The following is a 15,718-nucleotide window of genomic DNA, read 5'->3' as shown; positions in this document are numbered from 1 at the left end:
ACAAGGCTTTACATGGCTTGGCACCTCAATACCTGTCTGAACTTTTATCGCCCTACTCCCCACCTCGCAACCTCCGTTCTTCAAATTCTGCCCTCCTTACTGTCCCCCAAGCCCGTCTACATTGTATGGGCGACAGGGCCTTCTCCTGCTATGCCCCCAAGCTCTGGAACTCTTTGCCCAAGGATATTAGAGAGTCACCTTCTCTAAACTCCTTCAAATCCAGACTCAAAACCCTCCTTTTCAGAAAAGCCTTTACTTAACTGGTTCCATTCTTCACCCCTCTGCTCTTCTTAATACCATCTTCCACGGTCTCCTCTATTGTTATTGTTGTATTGTTGTAATTATAATTGTGTCCTGTCTTGTGAAATTTTCTTATTTATTGTTGTAGTCTTCTTATTTATTGTTATTGTCATCCTGTAAAGCGCTTTGAGAAGCCACCTTTAAAGGCGCTATATAAAATAAAGTTTATTATTATTATTATATTAGCCTGTGCCTTGCGCCAGGATCAGGCCATTAATGGGATACCAGTGCCTGGAAGTGGGGGAGGAGAGGTAAAGACATCTCTATACATGGATGACGTCACCCTGCTCCTCTCTGACAATGCCTCAATTAGCAGAGCTCTGCAGTGCTGTGATCGGTTCTCTTTGGCTTCCTCCGCAAAAATTAACAAATCTAAGAGTGAGATTTTATCAGAACTGGAGGGAGCCAATAGAAGGACATGATCTCAGGCTGCAAGAGAAGAGAATTAAGGTCCTGGGGGTGTATTTTGGAGAAGAGATGGGAACAGTAAATTGGCAGAACAAATTGCCAATCTTAAACAAAAAACTGATGCAATGGAAGGACCGAGACCTCACCATGACAGGGAAGGTGCTGGTCATCAAAGCCGAGCTCTTGCCTGTCTTGAATTTTCTGGCTTCTACCTTCCCAATCCCACACCGTGTTGCGGCGGTGCTGAGGAGATTGATGTTTCAATTTCTATGGGGTGGGAAGCAGGAAAGACTCAGAAGGGAAATAATGTACAAGCCGCTACCCTCAGGGGGGAAGTCTGTCCCAGATATTGCTACGAAGCTGCTGTGCATTTTCCTGGCCTCTGTGCTGAGAGGCTTTGCAACAGCACCTGCAGCGCGTACCTGGACTTATTTTTCCAGGCTCTGGGTAGGTAGGGAGGTGTTCAGAGTGTGGGGTGTCAGACCCAAGCTGGACGTCCCACTCTCTGACACATGCCCTGCAATTTATGGGACAGTTAAAAGTTTTCTAAGATCTCACCCAATTGGCCATATTCCCCTCCGAGATGTCAGCGTCCAAAAACTGGAAGATTTCGTTGCACCCCAGAATAATAGGCAGACCCCTGTGGGCATTTTAACATCAGCCCAAACAAGGAAGGTGTGGAAACACACATCCTCTAAGTTTCTGTGCAACATTCACAGAGATTTAGCCTGGAGTGTCGTCCACCAGTGCTTACCGGTACGAACTTTCTTGTACCGTAGGGGCCTCACCCCCAGCCCTCGTTGCGTTAGGGTGGGCTGCGGCGAGGAGGAGACTGTGACCCATCTCCTGTGGTCCTGTTTTTTTGCTAAGGCCTTCTGGGCACAGTTTGAAGATTGGTTGCAGGCTCTCTCGCCCCAATTTACCCTGACCGCTGCTTTCGTCATATACGGCATCTCTCCTGTCAAACTTCCTCCTGACGTGTTTGACAGGATCTGGGCCGTGGTGAACAGTGGGAAAGACGCCCTGTGGAGAGTGAGGAACATGGGGCTGTTCAAAGGCATCGAGGTCCCAGTCAAGGCAGCAGGTAGCCTGGCCCTGTTCATCACCCGAGAGAACTATTACCTCAGAGATCTGTGGAGAGAAGGGAGGGAGGAAGCAGAAAATCTGTGGGAAATAGAGAGCATAGGTCAATATCTCAAGAGACTGTGAAAAACATTATCATGTTTAAGTAAAGAATGTGATTTGCACCAGAAAAAAATAAATTGTTACTATGTAACTGTTACCGTGTCAAAATGTAATGAGATGTGATCATATATACTGTTTTAAGTATGTATATTAATGTAAAGCTTTCTGATTTGTGATGTCCTGTAATTTATTGTGAAAAGAAAATAAAGTTCTTAAAAATCGAAAAATCGAAATCGGTTCACCCAGGGCGAGGCTCGGCCATTGCACTCCGGCTGTGCTGACCCCTGCGAATTCCCCAAATGAGGGAATCTCGACTGCATAATTTCTGGTAGTGGGGGACTGCGTTCGCGCTCTCCCCTGATGTGCTTGGTCCAAAATCAGATACGGGAGGGTTAGGACACCACGAGCTGCGTGGCTGCGGAAGGATCCCGGTTCGACAGGAGTGGACGCCGCTGCTGGTTCTCGCTGGCTTTTAGTTGGGGGTCCGGAGAAGCATCTCAAGCTAGTTCCACTACTCCTTCCGGACGTTCATTCCCTTTTCAAAGTCAGTCGTTTTGCTGTAGTCTGCGTTCTTTAGGCTGATTATCGAGGTTAGCCTTTATTTGGTCATGGGGGGCCTCGGTACTGTATGCTGAGTCTAAAGACAGTTTCACCCGTTTTCTGATTGCTCGGTTCTGTACCAGTGCAGACATGTCAAACAGTGAATGGCTGTACCTCTATTGTATCCGTGGTCAATGAATGAAATCGGTAACAAATGAATATATGTCTAGTTATACGAAAAACGAGTGGTTTATCGACTCATCTTCATTTGCAGATTTAGAGGCAGCTTCGATATTCGTTTTACAGACGGGTTTTTTTTCTTTGAATATGGGTCACACACATGCCACAGCAACAAAACATCTCTAGAGATGAGGCTATAGATCACCTTTCCATCCTGCAGGTTTTCCTCCCAAAGCCTACAGCACCAACGGCGACCCCTGCTGGCCAGGAGAGCAAAGGCTTACAGCACCTGGTATTCCCAGGCGGTCTCCCATCCAAGTACTAACCAGGCCCAACCCTGCTTAACTTCCAAGATCAGACGAGATCAGGCATGTTCAGGGTGGTGTGGCCGTAAGCGAAACCCCGGCGCCTGACTCGCTACTTGAAGCTGTGTGTGGCGGGGGCTCCGTGCCCCCCGAGCGGCACTGAAGGATCGTTCGTGTGCAACTCTTTGGAAAGGAGCTGCTTTCCAAATCGCATTGTGTGCCTGGATGTTGGCGAATGCGCTCCCTTGTGTTGGCTCGTCCCGCACTGGAGGAGGACAAACAATCTGCACGGAGGAGCACCAGGCAAGTCTTCACCAGACAAAAACCTCCAGTGCACAGCACTCTGGAAACATTTCGGGGCTGTCGCGTGTTTATTTCAGCACGTAAAGCGCACCGGTCCAACACGTCGGCCGGGCGCGCGGCGCCTCCGCCCTCTTATGGCCTTGCGGCGTCAGAGCAAGAGGCTCCATCTCGCTGCCCTTCTGCTGTGTTGCAGGGCCCCGAGAGGGAACCTGGAGCGCGCAATTTGTGGGGGGCGGGGGACCGCGTTTGCGCTCTGCCCCCGGTCTCTTGCGCGAGTACTAAATCTCACGGACAGGGGGGCCTCGTCATTGATTGTTACAGGTGAGACGGGGATTAGGAGGAGACCCCGACTGATGGGTAAAGGGGAGCACTAACACCAGAGGGACACCCCCGGCGTCTCTTTTTGAGAGACGCCCTGGGGTTTCCTAATGGCCAAGGAGGGTCGGGACCTCGGTTTGACGCCTCCCCCGAAGGACGGCGCCTGTTTGTGCAGCAGAGTGTCGCCATCAGGAGGCTGGGGCGTAAGAGAGCCACACAGCCCGCAGGGTGAGCGCTCCCTGCTGGTCCCAGTCACATCTCTTGCAGGAGCAGCAGCAGCCGGAGCTTTTCCGGGGGGGAATCTCCCATCCGGGTGCCGGCCAGGCTCACACCTTCACTGTGGCTGTGGAGGTGTGGTTTGTAAGGGCCCAAACTAGGGTTAGGGTTAGGGTTGGAAAACAACCTGGATTTTTTTAAATGCCTTTACTGTGCTCTAGGATGCATTTGAAATGCAGGAAAAGTGTTGGTTTGTTGTTTCCTTGATTACAAATTTTTACCAATTTTGCAGTTTTTTCTACTCCATATACTGTACATATCAAAATGATGGTCAAGATTGGAGATTGTGATAATACACTTTCTAAATGCTAAACTCTCTTAATTATTGCATGTCAAAAGCAAATTAAAAGGATAGTTTTAGCCAGACATTGGTGGTAATTGCAATCCTTACCTTTTTAACCTAGGAAACAGTTTGGTTTTATTTGCAATTTCAGCAGCAAGTAAAGAAAAAGATCTGGATATCTGAAAGTTTTTCACAGGTGACACATTAAAATACTTTAAATGTGCAACTTTGAATGTTTCTGGTTGATTTGGAGTCATCTGGGTTACATTTTGGGCACTGTATTTGTAGGCAAGGTTGTGGAGGTGTGGTTCGTAAGGGCCCGAACTAGGGTTAGGGTTAGTGTTGGACAACACCTGGATTTTTTTAAATGCCTTTACTGTGCTCTAAGATGCATTTGAAATGCAGGAAAAGTGTTGGTTTGTTGTTTCCTCGATTACAAATTTTTACCAATTTTACAGTTTTTTCTACTCCATATACTGTACATATCAAAATGATGGTCAAGTTTGGAGATTGTGATAATACACTTTCTAAATGCTAAACTCTCTTAATAATTGCATGTCAAAAGCAAATTAAAAGGATAGTTTTAGCCAGACGGTGGTGGTAATTGCAATCCTTACCTTTTAAACCTAGGAAACAGTTTGGTTTTATTTGCAATTTCAGCAGCAAGTAAAGAAAAAGATCTGGATATCTGAAAGTTTTTCACAGGTGACACATTAAAATACTTTAAATGTGCAACTTTGAATGTTTCTGGCTGATTTGGAGTCATCTGGGTTACATTTTGGGCACTGTATTTGTAGGCAAGGTTGTGGAGGTGTGGTTCGTAAGGGCCCGAACTAGGGTTAGGGTTAGTGTTGGACAACACCTGGATTTTTTCTAATGCCTTTACTGTGCTCTAGGATGCATTTGAAATGTAGGAAATGTGTTGGTTTGTTGTTTCCTCGATTACGAATTTTTACCAATTTTGCAGTTTTTTCTATTCCATATACTGTACATATCAAATTGATGGTCAAGTTTGGAGATTGTGATAATACACTTTCTAAATGCTAAACTCTCTTAATTATTGCATGTCAAAAGCAAATTAAAAGGATAGTTTTAGCCAGACATTGGTGGTAATTGCAATCCTTAACTTTTAAACTTAGGAAACAGTTTGGTTTTATGTGCAATTTCAGCAGCAAGTAAAGAAAAATATCTGGATATCTAAAAGTTTTTCACTGTTTTGACATGTCTGCACTGGTACAGAACCGAGCAATCAGAAAACGTGTGAAACTGTCTTTAGACTCAGCATATAGTACCGAGGCCCCCCATGACCAAATAAAGGCTAACCTCGATAATCAGCCTAAAGAACGCAGACTACAGCAAAACGACTGATTTTGAAAAGGGAATGAACGTCCGGAAGGAGTAGTGGAACCAGCTTGAGATGCTTCTCCGGACCCCTAACTAAAAGCCAGCGAGAACCAGCAGCGGCGTCCACTCCTGTCGAACCGGGATCCTTCCGCAGCCACGCAGCTCGTGGTGTCCTAACCCTCCCATATCTGATTTTGGACCAAGCACATCAGGGGAGAGCGCGAACGCAGTTCCCCACTACCAGAAAGTATGCAGTCGAGATTCCCACATTTGGGGAATTCGCAGGGGTCAGCACAGCCGGAGTGCAATGGCCGGGCCTCGCCCTGGGTGAACCTCCTTCTTGATCAAGGTATCTCCCCTGCCAGGTAAGTATGAGTTGTACAGGCCCCTGCAAGCGGCCTGCACCCACAGCACAAATCGCGCAGCCTAGGCCACCTCCTCGCCCCGCACGCCACCGCCTCCTGCTGGGCCCACTCTTTCGCACACTCACACGCCACACTAACACTCAAAAGTGTGGGCAAAACGAGAAAACGAGCGCGCCATTTCCTACACATCTGCAGTCGCCGTTGCGCATTCGCAGCATGTCCCGGGATGCAATTCGGCCTCATTTGCATAACTCCAGACCGGCAGATCGCAAAGCAAGCTCGCGACGTGCGCCTGCCACACACCGAACAAACCTTTTCAGCAATTTCCAAAAAACGGGCCTGCTCGCCTGCCCACAAGGCTCCGTCTCTTACCTGCTCTCCAGAGCCTGCTGCCTTCTGTGCTTTTCTCTCGGCACCGCTGCAGCGCACACAACTCCTGCAGCGGGAGGGGGGGAGAAAGTTCCTGCGCTCCGCCGCAGGGAAGGCTCGCTCCGTGCGCACACGTCCTTTCGATGCCAGTCCAACAAGTGCTCCACATTAGCTGCGTCGGGGCTCCGGCGTGTCGCACCTCACCTCACCTCACCTCGCACTGCCCCCTCCTTGAATGTCTGCCGCTGGGCATGCCCCGCTCTCCTCCGCCTTATCTTAATGCGTGTGAGCACCGACAATGGCCACAATGCCGGGGAATGGCACCTGTAAAGTGTTAATTGGGGCACAGGAACAGCCCGTCTCGTCTCGGGGGGGCCGGCTTCAGAGACAATACAGCAAACACAGTGGGGCGCGGGAAGAAGACGACACCACACATGCGGGTACATTCAGCTCCGGCGGGAACGAGACATTTGTCGGTCTTTTCAAGTGCCGAGAGCCAAGCAATCCTTCACTTGTATCGTTTCTCCCCGGTGACTAGATCTGGCCCTGCGACTCTCGACTTGGCTCAACCCGGGGCAGCCCAGCAGGTGTGAGCCTGGCCGGCACCCGGATGGGAGATTCCCCCCCAGAAAAGCTCCGGTTGCTGCTGCTCCTGCAAGAGATGTGACTGGGACCAGCAGGGAGCGCTCACCCTGCGAGCTGTGTGGCTCTCTTACGCCCCAGCCTCCTGATGGCGACACTCTGCTGCACAAACAGGCGCCGTCCTTCGGGGGAGGCGTCAAACCGAGGTCCCGACCCTCCTTGGCCATTAGGAAACCCCAGGGCGTCTCTCAAAAAGAGACGCCGGGGGTGTCCCTCTGGTGTTAGTGCTCTCCTTTACCCATCAGTCGGGGTCTCCTCCTAATCCCCGTCTCACCTGTAACAATCAATGACGAGGCCCCCCTGTCCGTGAGATTTAGTACTCGCGCAAGAGACCGGGGGCAGAGCGCAAACGCAGTCCCCCGCCCCCCACAAATTGCGCGCTCCGGGTTCCCTCTCGGGGCCCTGCAACACAGCGGAAGGGCAGCGAGAAGGAGCCTCTTGCTCTGACGCCGCAAGGCCACAAGGGGGCGGAGGCGCCGCGCGCCCGGCCGACGTGTTGGACCGGTGCGCTTTACGTGCTGAAATAAACACGTGACAGCCCCGAAATGTTTCCAGAGTGCTGTGCACTGGAGGTTTTTGTCTGGTGAAGACTTGCCTGGTGCTCCTCCGTGCAGATTGTTTGTCCTCCTCCAGTGCGGGACGAGCCAACACAAGGGAGCGCATTCGTCAACATCCAGGCACGCAATGCGATTTGGAAAGCAGCTCCTTCAGCTCCGGCGGGAACGAGACATTTGTCGGTCTTTTCAAGTGCCGAGAGCCGAGCAATCCTTCACTTGTATCGTTTCTCCCCGGTGACTAGATCTGGCCCTGCGACTCTCGACTGGGCTCACCCCCGGGGCAGCCCAGCAGGTGTGAGCCTGGCCGGCACCCGGATGGGAGATTCCACCCCGGAAAAGCTCCGGTTGCTGCTGCTCCTGCAAGAGGTGTGCCTGGGACCAGTAGGGAGCACTCACCCTGCGGGCTGTGTGGCTCTTTTACGCCCCAGCCTCCTGATGGCGACACTCTGCTGCACAAACAGAGGTCAAACCGAGGTCCCGACCCTCCTTGGCCATTAGGAAACCCCAGGGCGTCTCTCAAAAAGAGACGCCGGGGGTGTCCCTCTGGTGTTAGTGCTCCCCTTTACCCATCAGTCGGGGTCTCCTCCTAATCCCCGTCTCACCTGTAACAATCAATGACGAGGCCCCCCTGTCCGTGAGATTTAGTACTCGCGCAAGAGACCGGGGGCAGAGCGCGAACGCGGTCCCCTGCCCCCCACAAAGTGCGCGCTCCGGGTCCTGCAACACAGCGGAAGGGCAGCGAGAAGGAGCCTCTTGCTCTGACGCCGCAAGGCCACAAGAGGGCGGAGGCGCCGCGCGCCCGGCAGACGTGTTGGACCGGTGCGCTTTACGTGCTGAAATAAACATGCGAAAGCCCCGAAATGTTTCCAGAGTGCTGTGCACTGGAGGTTTTTGTCTGGTGAAGACTTGCCTGGTGCTCCTCCGTGCAGATTGTTTGTCCTCCTCCAGTGCGGGACGAGCCAACACAAGGGAGCGCATTCGCCAACATCCAGGCACGCAATGCGATTTGGAAAGCAGCTCCTTTCCAAAGAGTTGCACACGAACGATCCTTCAGTCCCGCTCGGGGGGCACGGAACCCCCGCCACACACAGCTTCAAGTAGCGAGTCAGGCGCCGGGGTTTTCGCTTATGGCCACACCACCCTGAACACGCCCGATCTCGTCTGATCTCGGAAGCTAAGCAGCGTTGGGCCTGGTTAGTACTTGGATGGGAGACTGCCTGGGAATACCAGGTGCTGTAAGCTTTTGCTCTCCCGGCCAGCAGGGGTCGCCGTTGGTGCCGTAGGCTTTGGGAGGAAAACCTGCAGGATGGAAAGGTGATCTATAGCCTCATCTCTAAAGATGTTTTGTTGCTGTGGCATGTGTGTGACCCATATTCAAAGAAAAAAAACCCGTCTGTAAAACGAATATCGAAGCTGCCTCTAAATCGATTTCGATTTTTCGATTTTTAAGAACTTTATTTTCTTTTCACAATAAAATACAGGACATCACAAATCAGAAAGCTTTACATTAATATACATACTTAAAACAGTATATATGATCACATCTCATTACATTTTGACACGGTAACAGTTACATAGTAACAATTTATTTTTTTCTGGTGCAAATCACATTCTTTACTTAAACATGATAATGTTTTTCACAGTCTCTTGAGATATTGACCTATGCTCTCTATTTCCCACAGATTTTCTGCTTCCTCCCTCCCTTCTCTCCACAGATCTCTGAGGTAATAGTTCTCTCGGGTGATGAACAGGGCCAGGCTACCTGCTGCCTTGACTGGGACCTCGATGCCTTTGAACAGCCCCATGTTCCTCACTCTCCACAGGGCGTCTTTCCCACTGTTCACCACGGCCCAGATCCTGTCAAACACGTCAGGAGGAAGTTTGACAGGAGAGATGCCGTATATGACGAAAGCAGCGGTCAGGGTAAATTGGGGCGAGAGAGCCTGCAACCAATCTTCAAACTGTGCCCAGAAGGCCTTAGCAAAAAAACAGGACCACAGGAGATGGGTCACAGTCTCCTCCTCGCCGCAGCCCACCCTAACGCAGCGAGGCCCCTACGGTACAAGAAAGTTCGTACAGGTAAGCACTGGTGGACGACACTCCAGGCTAAATCTCTGTGAATGTTGCACAGAAACTTAGAGGATGTGTGTTTCCACACCTTCCTTGTTTGGGCTGATGTTAAAATGCCCACAGGGGTCTGCCTATTATTCTGGGGTGCAACGAAATCTTCCAGTTTTTGGACCCTGACATCTCGGAAGGGAATATGGCCAATTGGGTGAGATCTTAGAAAACTTTTAACTGTCCCATAAATTGCAGGGCATGTGTCAGAGAGTGGGACGTCCAGCTTGGGTCTGACACCCCACACTCTGAACACCTCCCTACCTACCCAGAGCCTGGAAAAATAAGTCCAGGTACGCGCTGCAGGTGCTGTTGCAAAGCCTCTCAGCACAGAGGCCAGGAAAATGCACAGCAGCTTCGTAGCAATATCTGGGACAGACTTCCCCCCTGAGGGTAGCGGCCTGTACATTATTTCCCTTCTGAGTCTTTCCTGCTTCCCACCCCATAGAAATTGAAACATCAATCTCCTCAGCACCGCCGCAACACGGTGTGGGATTGGGAAGGTAGAAGCCAGAAAATTCAAGACAGACAAGAGCTCGGCTTTGATGACCAGCACCTTTCCTGTCATGGTGAGGTCTCGGTCCTTCCATTGCATCAGTTTTTTGTTTAAGATTGGCAATTTGTTCTGCCAATTTACTGTTCCCATCTCTTCTCCAAAATACACCCCCAGGACCTTAATTCTCTTCTCTTGCAGCCTGAGATCATGTCCTTCTATTGGCTCCCTCCAGTTCTGATAAAAAATCTCACTCTTAGATTTGTTAATTTTTGCGGAGGAAGCCAAAGAGAACCGATCACAGCACTGCAGAGCTCTGCTAATTGAGGCATTGTCAGAGAGGAGCAGGGTGACGTCATCCATGTATAGAGATGTCTTTACCTCTCCTCCCCCACTTCCAGGCACTGGTATCCCATTAATGGCCTGATCCTGGCGCAAGGCACAGGCTAAGGGCTCCATAGCCAAAACGAATAACAAGGGGGCTAATGGGCAGCCCTGCCTCACCCCTGAACAGACTTCAAAGGGGCGTGATCTATTGCCATTAACCATTACTCTGCTGTTGCTACCTGTGTACAGCAGGTTAATCCACTTTCTCATGATGGGGCCAAACTTCATGTGCTCAAGTACCGATGTTAAGTACTGCCGGTTTAGGTGGTCAAAGGCCTTTTCTAGGTCTACACCTAAAATGCACAGAGGGAGGGAGCGATCCTCTGAGTACAGACAGACATCCCTCAACAAGGCCAGGTTGTAGCTCATCAGGCGTCCTGCTATCCCACAAGTCCGTTCTTTCCCTACCAGTGAGGCCACTACATTTTGTAGGCGCAGGATCTTAGCGTCCACGCCTAAGAGGCTGAGGGGTCTCCAGTTCTTTATGTCATTCTTTGCTCCTTTCTTAAACAAGAGAGAGATAGTGCCTTCTCTTAAGGAGTCAGGCAGCAATTCTGTCTTATAGCTTTCCTCGAATAGGAGCAGTAGCGGATCCTGAAGCAGATCCCAAAAGGTGCAATAAAATTCTTTAGGCAGCCCGTCAGCACCCAAAGTTTTCCCCTTCTGTAAGCTCTCCATAGCCTATCTCAGCTCTTCTACTGTCAAATCCCTCTCAAGTACTTCCCTATCTTCTTCACTCAAAACGTTTTCTAGCTTTGAGGTAAAAAAATGAATTTCTTCATCCTTTACCTCTGTAGAGCTGTACAGTCTTGAGTAGAAGGCCTCGCTGCAGGAGAGGATAGCACTCGGCTCTGTTCTCTCTCGTCCCTCCTCAACAACACTTTCCATGACAGACTTGGAGCCTACCACTTTCCTGAAAAAGAGGCGAGTACACTTCTCATTTTCTTCCAAGAACTGCACTCTGCTTCTTAACAGCACTCCTCGACTACTTTCTTCGGCTATGCTCCGGATGTCCTTTTTTAAAAGGGTGATATCCTCGAGCACATCGAAGCCACTGTGCAGCATTGTGTAGAGACGCTGCAGCTGCCTCTGTTTCCTGGCTAGCACTCCTCTCCGTCTGGCAGCAGCCTTCCTTCTCTCAGCCATGAAAAAGGCCTTTGTCCTCATCTTCACCTCCTCCCACCACTCTCCTACTGACCCGTACAGACACTGCAAGGACAGCCACTGTGATAGTTTCTCCTTGTAGCGGGATACTACCCCCTCGTTCTCTAGCAGCTTTGTGTTGAGTTTCCAGAGGCCTGGGCCAAAGACAGTCCCGCCCTGGAGTTCCACTCTACACCCTAAAGCCTGATGATCTGAGAAGAAGACAGGCTGAAGAGTGACCCCAACAACTTTCACTCTCTCTGAGACAAAGCAATAGTCAATTCTGGAGCTGCTATTCCTCCCTGACCATGTATATCCTGCTGTTGTGGGATATATACATCTATATGTGTCTGAGAGTTTAAAGTCTTGAACTAAGTTTTGCAGGGCCAGTGAGCTGGAATCCAATTTTATCGGAGAGCTAGACTGCCTGTCTGTGTGCTCTAAGATACAATTAAAATCCCCTCCCACTATCACGTCTGTGCTACTTAACAATAGGGGAGAGAGTGCCTTGAGTAGCTCCACCCTTCCTCCCACGTCAGTAGGACAATACACATTGATTAGCCGCAGGTTAACGGTCCCCCATTCCACATCCACACACAGCAACCTGCCATCTATGACCCTCTGAATACTTTTCAATTTGAAAGCCCATCCTTTGAAAAGAATGGCCACGCCAGAGGCTCTGTTGTTATTGTCCCCTGACCAAACAGAAGGCCCTTTATCCCACCTATCTTCAAAGCTTTTATACCTCTCTTGATAGGCTAAAGCACACTCCTGCAACATCAACACATCTCCCTCTCTCTGCTGGAGGTAATCAAAGACACACTGGCATTTAACTCTGTCATTGATACCTCTGGTGTTAAGAGAAATTATGTTTAGAGCCATATTACATAAGAAAGTGGAACCAGTCTTTACAAAACACATTTCTCTTCGGTCTCACCTGTTACCTTCTTCTTTTTCTTTTTCTTCTTACCAATTTCCTGCCAGCCATCCTCTGAATGAGCCTTCATCAGGGTGGCAGCAGTAAAAGCGTTCACGGAGTCCATTTCAAGGAAGGGGGTAGAAGGAGGGGTGGAGGGGTTCCAGCTGTCCCCATCGCCATGCTCTCCTTCCTCCTCGCTCGGGGAGAAAACAGAGTCATTTTTCCTTTTCCTCAAGTCCAGCTCCTGGGAGCACTGAGGGGAAAGGGGTGCAGCCGATGCACCAGTCTCCTCTTCCCCCTCACCCACCAGCTGTTGCAGATCCTCCGTGACGGACTGGATGGAGGAGAGGAGGGCATCTGTAGCACTTGCAGAGTCTGAGAAAAGCAGCTCCGCTGAATCCTGGGTATCGTCGCTGGACCCGCTCCACCGGTGGGGGCCCCACAATGGCCCTCGTTCTGAGGAGCAGGAGTGGGGGAGGGGTCCTCGCTGTTCTCTGGGGTTTTCAAACCCTCGTGCTTGTCTGGTGCAGTCTGCGGTTGTGGGAGCGTAGTGGATTTCTCTTCCACCGGCCCTGGAGCCACAGCAGGACTGATCCTGGCTGGAGGCTGAGACTCTTTGTTCAACAAGGGTTCTTTGTTTGACTTGTTGTTTGCTTTGGCTTTTCGGGCCGGTTTGGCTGAAACAAGCACTGCCTCATCCTTTCTCATTTTGAGTTTATTGGCGTAGGCGTGAGGGCAGTTCTTAAAAACGTGTCCTTCCGAGCCACATAAATTGCACTTTGGCAGCATTGAACAGTCAGAGGCTAAATATCCCTGTTTGCCACAGGTCTTGCAGCATTTCACAGTGTAGGACGATGCCAGGTGTCCCACAGCACCACAGCGCCGACACACCTTTGGTTGTCCCACATAAAAAACATAGCCATTGCAGGCGCCCAGCCGGATTGTAGAGGGCAGGTGCCTTAAGCCTCCATTTACATTGTCCGGTAGCAAGCGAACCTCGAATTTCCTTGCTCCTGTTTTTATACCGTCAACATCTCTAACCTCAGTTCCATGGTGGACTGTGCAGTACTGCTTAAGCCAGGTGTGAATGTCCTCCGTCTTTGCCATTTCCGAGAACATAACAACATGCACCGTTTTCCTCTCTCTCTGTGTCAGAGGCTGCAAGTTGATCTTCTCAAGGGCAGGAACTTTCCCTCTTTTTGCCTCAAACACATCCACACATTGTTCAAACAGAGAATAGGTAGCAAAAACAACCTCAAATGCTTTCTGACCTGGGAGAGCGAAGATGAAATCCAAGTGCCGAGGTTCAAAGCCAAGTTCCTTCTGTAACACTTTTCTGCCTAACTGCATACGATCCATGAAGAGGTCATCCAAAAGCTCAAAACGTACAGCATTCTTGCGGGATCCAAAGGTTGCCATCTCAAACTGCAAAACAAACACTGCTTCCAGAAAACAAGAAAACAATCCAACTACACCAACTACAGGCTGATCAAGGTATCTCCCCTGCCAGGTAAGCCGAGAGCCGCAGGCGATGAGCCCGGAGCTGAACGGGCCCCACTGGCTCGTTTGTAAGGCCAGGTGCATTGCCAACCACGACCGGCAGGGCAGAGGGCTTGAAGGCGGCCTGGGCTCCTGCAGCTGTCCAGCCACGCACTCTGGTTTCTCTTCATCTCGTACAAATCTTTTGCCTTTTACTAAAGATTTCCATAGAGAGGAGCATGAATGAGTTCCATACAATTTTTGTGCTTCCCTGCCTTCGGGTGGGGCGCAGCTGGGCTGGTCAAAGAGAGAAAACAAAACCGCTCACAATCGCTCTTACAATGCAGTAAGTAGCACAGGCTACTTAGGGAGTAGGCTGATGTGTTTAAAAACAACCAGCGCCAGGCAGGAGTCAAACCTCCAAACTCCTAATCCATAGTCAGACACATTATCCATTGCACCACTGACCCTGGTGTGACATTGCAGGACTGTAACCCAGTGAGCTTAGCACTGCAACTAGTAAAATATTACCCCCGGTCCATTCTTTTCCAAAAGTGAGAAACACCTGTTTTCTACATTTTGTCTGTTTTAAAATCATATCTCTTTAAACCAAACCAAGAGTTTGTCTTTTGCACTGATATTCTGATTCATTTCGATTTCAAAGAAAAAAAAACATTACCTTCCAAAGCATCATAAAATTGTCCCTTCCTCCAGACTCTACTTCTCTCTTGTAGTAGTACAGCAGACCTTTCCAGGTGAGCAGATCACAGAGTCCGAAATGAGCTTCCTCCATCAAGCAAAGTACCTGAACATGACTCTGTCATCATAAAAGCGCCCCTTTAATAAAGAAATTAAATCCGAAATCAAGAGGGCAGTTGCCTACTGAAGTTCAAGAAGTCATAAATTTTAACCTAGCAACACATTAAAGGCTGCATCTATACAAGTACGATTCTAGAAATGCTCACCAGATTACGTTTTAAGAAAGAACTGCGCCTCAGGTTCCGCCGAGATCTTAACTCGGATGGCAGGATTCAGAGTCTGGAGTGTGGAATGATGGCGCACGGAGGGTCCACATACTGTGGATCCCTCAGTGATCTTCCGCGTGTTCAAACCGCCAGCGTGTGACTCCCCTGTCCCCGTGACCTCATTGCTCTGCTCTCGCCTCTGTGCAGCTGTGCCCGACTCATGGTAAAGTGGAAAAAAATATGCCCTCAACGTGAGATTTACACTGGAGTGAGGATAGTTGTTACCTTCTTATCGTTGAAATGGATGTATGTGATATGGCGACTAGGTTCTTCTCCATTAGCAGGCTTAAGGTTAAAGAAAAAAACATTGCTGACTTCTTTTTTTTTTGCCAGCTGCGAGCGCTGATTAGCGAGGTTAGTATTTCATATTTTGCAAGTTGCATCCATTTTAAGAAAAACAAGTCGTTCAAGACAGGAAATGAATACTTGCATTTAATTAAGTCTAGACGTATGTGGTTGTCCATAATGACCAGTTCTGTTCGAGAACACAGAACAAAAAAAGGCACCACTGGGATTCAGACCCAGGATCTCTTGTTTACTAAACAGGCGCTTTAACCAACTAAGCCACGGCGCCCTGGGAGTGCTGTCTTTTTGCAGCCACTTGGACACACCACTCAGACACATCTGCATTCGGTGTGTGCTCCGCCTGCTCGCTGAGCAAGTTGCCACCTTTACATACAATAGCAACATCGACACCAAGAGAAAGGATGACAAATGGCTTTTATCTGGAACTTTTCATGTCCAAGGAGCTCAATGTGCTTTCTGTGTACAACAGGGCC

At 49.7% G+C, this 15,718-nt stretch overlaps 5 non-coding genes across 5 annotated transcripts; 3 read left to right on the top strand and 2 right to left on the bottom strand.

Annotated features, from left to right (window-relative positions):
- Positions 1-2,093: 2,093 nt before the first annotated feature.
- LOC138230147 (U1 spliceosomal RNA) lies at positions 2,094-2,253 on the top strand. The gene has a single exon (XR_011186188.1). It is a non-coding gene; the product is annotated as a U1 spliceosomal RNA (small nuclear RNA).
- Positions 2,254-2,890: 637 nt separating this feature from the next.
- Positions 2,891-3,009, bottom strand: LOC138230351 (5S ribosomal RNA). Its single transcript, XR_011186378.1, has one exon. It is a non-coding gene; the product is annotated as a 5S ribosomal RNA (ribosomal RNA).
- A 2,642-nt stretch (positions 3,010-5,651) lies between these two features.
- Positions 5,652-5,815, bottom strand: LOC138230131 (U1 spliceosomal RNA). The gene has a single exon (XR_011186176.1). It is a non-coding gene; the product is annotated as a U1 spliceosomal RNA (small nuclear RNA).
- Positions 5,816-8,498: 2,683 nt separating this feature from the next.
- LOC138230331 (5S ribosomal RNA) lies at positions 8,499-8,617 on the top strand. The gene has a single exon (XR_011186360.1). It is a non-coding gene; the product is annotated as a 5S ribosomal RNA (ribosomal RNA).
- A 5,468-nt stretch (positions 8,618-14,085) lies between these two features.
- Positions 14,086-14,202, top strand: LOC138230279 (U5 spliceosomal RNA). Its single transcript, XR_011186309.1, has one exon. It is a non-coding gene; the product is annotated as a U5 spliceosomal RNA (small nuclear RNA).
- Positions 14,203-15,718: the final 1,516 nt, after the last annotated feature.

Source organism: Lepisosteus oculatus, unplaced genomic scaffold (assembly GCF_040954835.1).
Source record: "Lepisosteus oculatus isolate fLepOcu1 unplaced genomic scaffold, fLepOcu1.hap2 HAP2_SCAFFOLD_48, whole genome shotgun sequence".
Classification (NCBI taxonomy): domain Eukaryota; kingdom Metazoa; phylum Chordata; class Actinopteri; order Semionotiformes; family Lepisosteidae; genus Lepisosteus; species Lepisosteus oculatus.
Note: the sequence above shows the minus strand (reverse complement) of the source record. Positions and strands in the feature narration are given on the sequence as shown.